The sequence below is a fragment of the Hordeum vulgare genome, chromosome 1H (assembly GCF_904849725.1).
Source record: "Hordeum vulgare subsp. vulgare chromosome 1H, MorexV3_pseudomolecules_assembly, whole genome shotgun sequence".
NCBI lineage: Eukaryota > Viridiplantae > Streptophyta > Magnoliopsida > Poales > Poaceae > Hordeum > Hordeum vulgare.
The window spans coordinates 10,850,484-10,855,865 of NC_058518.1; positions in this window are offsets into that span (position 1 = coordinate 10,850,484).

Genomic DNA, 5,382 nt, shown 5'->3' on the forward strand with positions numbered 1-5,382 from the left:
ATGTTTAAAAATCTATATCTATACCTAATAATAAAGCGGCTATTGCTTACGTCGGAAAACCCACCACGACATTTTTATAAAAAAGCCCCTGTGATTTTTGTTATTCAACCCGCGCTTCATCATTTTTATCTGCAACGCAAAAGGAAAACACGATTCGCTGCAAAAATTATACCCGTACGCATCGCCTCCTCCCGTCGACCTGGGCCACCCTGGCCTGTGCCCAGGCCGCCGCCACACCACTCGCCGCCGCGGCCGACCTCAACCGCCACCGCCGTCGATCTCAACCCACCCGCCTCCGCGGCTGTACCTCTCCCCGCTCACTGCCCCCATTGCGGCGCTCGAGCGCATCGCGTCCACCCTGGTCCACCCTGACCTGTGCCCAGGCCGCTGCCACACCACTCGCCGCCGCGGCCGACCTCAACCACCACTGCTGTCGATCTCAACCCACCCGCCTCCGCGGTCGTACCTCTGCCCGCTTGCTGCCCCCGTTTCGCCGCTCGAGCACAGCTTCTGGATCAAATGAACGCGACAGCTACAACGACTTGGGATGATGCGTCTGCTCGATGCAGAACGGCGGCGGCGCGCGGATAAGGCGCGACGGAGCGAAGTACTTGCAGGTGGAGGCGGGCTTCCATGGCTCACACGGAGAACTCCGAGGTTATGGCGCGGCAACGATGACTCCTTATGGCCAAATAGAGGCGCCTAACCCTTGCTCCCCTCATCGTATCCCCTCCTCCGGCAGGAACTCATCATCTGGTGCGATCAGTGGCGTAGCTAGGATTTTATATCAGGGTGGTCCGGTTGACATTAAAAAAAATTACACAGCAAATTTAACAAAACAACATGTGCACAAAGAATATATTCAAAGCACATATCAATAAAGTCATACATTCACGGAAAATATAACACACCTTATTTGTCAAGATACCGCCTTCTCAAGACCATGAACGTCTCAATTATTTCATCTTCGTTAACTTGGGAGAAAGCATCTCGCTCGATGTATGTGACTAGGCAATCGTCCAAAAGACCATCACCCATCTTGTTTCTTAACTTGTTTTTAACCAAACTCATTGCAGAAAATGCTCTTTCAACGCTTGTTGTTGCCACGGGTAAAAGCAATACCAATTTTAGAAGCAAGTACACCAGATTATGAACGATATGCCTTCTTGTTTGAACAAGCTTAACTGAGAGATCAACAAGATTTTCTAGGCCTTTGAAGTTGTCATCTTTTCTCATGTCATCAATATAGTTACCAAGTTGCATATCAAGGTGCATCAAGTCACAGCTCGAAAAATCATTGGGGTAGAACTCAGCAAGTCTACGTACCTTTTGTGCATCAAAAGCAGCAAATGAGTTGGCGGGATTCAAGGCTGACATACAAGAAAGCAACTCCATATTGATCTCATCAAACCGATTGTCGAGCTCTTGACTGATTTTATCAACAATCCCAATATAAATTTCCCTTCTAAAGTGATCTGCATTGTTTGACGTTGTACAAACCGTGTTGATCTTCCATAAAGGGACATAATTATTCTCCATTACAGGAACTTCAATGCCATGTTTGTTGCAAAACGAAGTGACCTTTTCAAGGAATGCATCCCACCCATTAGACCTCAATTCGTGCATCCTACTCTTTGCCAATCTAACAAGTGACAATGCGGTAAGAATATCTTGGTCTCTTCTTTGCAAACACTCTGATAAATCATTTGTATATCCAAGAATGAGAAACATCAAGTGTGCATTGAAAACAAAGTCAAATGACTCAAACACTCCGACAATACTATGCATTTTCGGCCATTCAGCCCTTTGTGAAGTATCTTTACCAAGAGAGATAAGAACATCACGGATTTTAGCATACATATCAATAATGTTGCGAACAGTCCTATAGTGAGATCCCCACCGAGTTTCACCCGGCCTAGGCAAGCCCATCTCTTGATTTAATCCAGTCCCGGTTTCTAGTTCACCACATTCAGTTGCTTTCATGATATTATGAAGTCTAGCATTTCTAAGCATGTCATGCCGCTTACAAGAAACACCAACAATATTCAGCAATAAAGATACCCGGTCAAAAAACCACACACAATCATCATTTCCCTTGGCAATGGCAACCAGAACTAGTTGAAGTTGATGAGCAAAACAATGGACATAATAAGCAGAAGGCGACTCTCTCATGATCAATGTTTTTAGACCTTTAATCTCCCCTTTCATATTGCTAGCCCCGTCATAACCTTGCCCACGAATTTGAGTCATGGTTAAATGGTTATCCACAAGTAAATCTTCAATTGCTTCCTTAAGTGACAATGAAGTAGTATCACCTACATGAACAACTCCAAGAAAGTGCTCACACGGCCTTCCCAACTTATCGACAAAACGCAAACATAGAGCCAATTGTTCTTTATGTGATACATCACTAGATTCATCTGCTAGAATAGCATAGTGATCATCACCAAGTTCTTCAATAATTTTCTTTCTAGTTTGTATTGCACAACATTGAATAATCTCCTGTTGTATTTGAGGTGAAGTCAATTTGCAATTACGTGGTGCATTGTTCAAAACATACTTATTCACATCCTCGCTATTTGCTGCAAGCCATTTCAGAAGCTCAATAAAGTTACCTCTATTGCTAGACTCTTCATTTTCTCTATGACCACGGAATGCCAATCCTTGATGCAAAAGAAACCTCACACATCTGAGTGAATAAGTCAACCTGATCTTGTAAAGACGTAGACCTTCATCATTCATCTTCACAATAAGATTATCAATTTAAGAATCACGAGGGCTAACAAATAAGTTATATCTCTCTTGAGCTGCCTGATGCACACTTGTTATAGTACCTTCATGCTTAAGAAGTGCGTCCTCTCTATTCCAAGTTCTCCAACCACCCTCAGTAAATGCATTGGTTTTGTTGCCCCTAGTTTTCTTATCTTTGAACAAGTAGCATACAAAGCAATATGCAGATTCCTTGCTAGTACTATATTCAAGCCAATGATGTTTATGCAACCAAAGAGGATTGAATTGCCGATTTCTGCCTCCAATTTTTCTGATTTCAAAATTATGAGCGTATGGTTTGAACGCACCTTTAAGAATATATGCTCTTCGAACAACATCTTGATCATTTACAGGATAAGATGCAATGGGCAGGCAGGGCAACCTATCCCACGGATCATGTGGAAGACGATTAATATCATAAGCGAGTGGCGGTGGCGGTTCCGGCGTTGAATTCAAAGTTTCTTCAACTACCCTCTCTTGCACTAGCTCTAGAGTTGGCTCTTCTGTCATGGCCGCCACCGACGTCGAAGAAGGAGATGCAAACGGAGGATCAACCCTCTTCTTTGCTCCGTGTTTCATAAAAAGAGATGCAATGTCTCCGTTCCTCTTCATTCTGTAACAATTCTACAATAAAAATAAGATCGAACTGTTAGGTTTGATTGGATACATAATAATCATCTGTAGTCAGGATTGTTCCAATCTGCAGTCAGGACTAAAGTTGTTTAAATTGTGAAATCAAATTATACTTTGAATAGAAAAAGATGTAGATCATACTTTAAAGTGAGAGGAGATGAGAAAAAAGATACAGTTCATACTGGGAATAGAAAAGGATGCACATTAATGATTTCCTGCTGTTCCTGATCTGAAGCACAAAACTGAATTAAATCAAGAGATGAGCTTGCTGGAGCATGGAGAGAAGAAGCACAAAACTAAAGCACATCTTGCCGGAGAGAAAAAGTATACCAAAGGATGCAGATTAAACTGTTGCACAGCCTGAACTCATTAATTCCTGCACAACTAACGCTGCAGCAGATCAAACTGCAGCAGTTTCAGTTTGAAGTGTGACTAGAAGAAACTGCAGCAGATCATGCTTCTCTGCATTTTTCCAGCAGATCAAAACTGCTTCAAACTCCTGCAGATCAAAAGCACAATCACGCTTCTCTCCAGACTCCAGTAGATCAAAAGCAAACTCCTGCACAATATAGAGTGTACTGTGTACGTGATGCATCAAACTGCTGATGTGCGCCTGCCGGCAATTGGTTGTGCGTCACCGGCGGCGCCTCGACAAGTCGGCAGACGCTAGGGTTCGCTCGCCGAGTCGATCGCTAGCGATCTCGCGTTGGTTCTACTCGTTTTTTTAGGAGTTTGCGAGTGTATTGCGTACAGAATACGGAGTAGTCTTTGTATGTTGGGTTTGGGCCTTGACCGATGTGGCGATGCAGATTTCTTATTTTTTTTTCTTGCTAATTTACATATATAGTGAGGTAATGGGCTAAATTACAGGGTGGTCCATGGACCACCCTGTGGCTACGTCACTGGGTGCGATCCCCTCCCCATGCCTCCAACCGTGTGCCAAGCACCGGCAAGAAATTTTGTTTTGTGCGAATTTGTTTGCTGATGAATGAATGTATTGAATGTAAGATTGCATTGTTGTAGAGAGAGAGAATGGAACACCACCTTCAGTTTGTCATCTAATCCCACATTCTCTCCCCATGAGTGAAATAAGATAACAGTACATTCATCAATTCACGTAGCCTCTTTGTTTTGCTTTGCTTGTCCCGCTTAATTTCTCATCATGGTGAAATTAACAATGAACGGGTTGATTTCTCAACAAAATAGGATAGGACTGACTACATTAGTTAGTTAGCTTATTATTTTAATAAATTAAAATAATTATAAAGAGATTGAAAGCGTGTGTTATTTTTTTTCTCCCGTTGCAACGCACGGACCCTTTTGCTAGTTGATATAAAATACGAAGGGGGCCCATAAACCCAGTCGGAGGAAATAGTCCACGATCAAGGTCTTCATAGCAAATATTGGCTTAAACTTGGCGCTAATGTTTCTTCGAGAACCAAATGTAATAGATGAAGGTGCAAATATGTGCATATCAATGGTACGGATTTTAAATGTTTTCTTACAATCAGCCTAGTGCAAACACCTGGTTCTAAAATAAAAGTTGACCATATGGTGAGGAAATATAATATTTCATCATATGGGCCAATAATTAATACCGTAGAGGCTAAGATAAAAAAATATTAGACCAAATTTTGTTTTCTTAGAATCATGTTATAACTTTTTTCGTAGAACCAATCATACTGATCATGCCCTAATTACGCAGGTAGCACGAAGCTACTGTTGCTTGTTGATTTCTTTTCTTTTTGGATTTATCCGGTCGCCGTCAGGGGGTTTGCATGGGAACGCCTGGCCGTATTAGCTGTACACAGGTAATAACGACTAGTGATTCGTGACTACTGACTACTCGTCTCGTCTCTACCAAGAACACATCATCTTTTTCCATAGAATATATATCCATGGAAGAAGAAGCAGATGGCATGGAGAGTCAGGACCCAACACCTTTTTGGCATGCATACGACGCAACCTAATCCCTGGGAG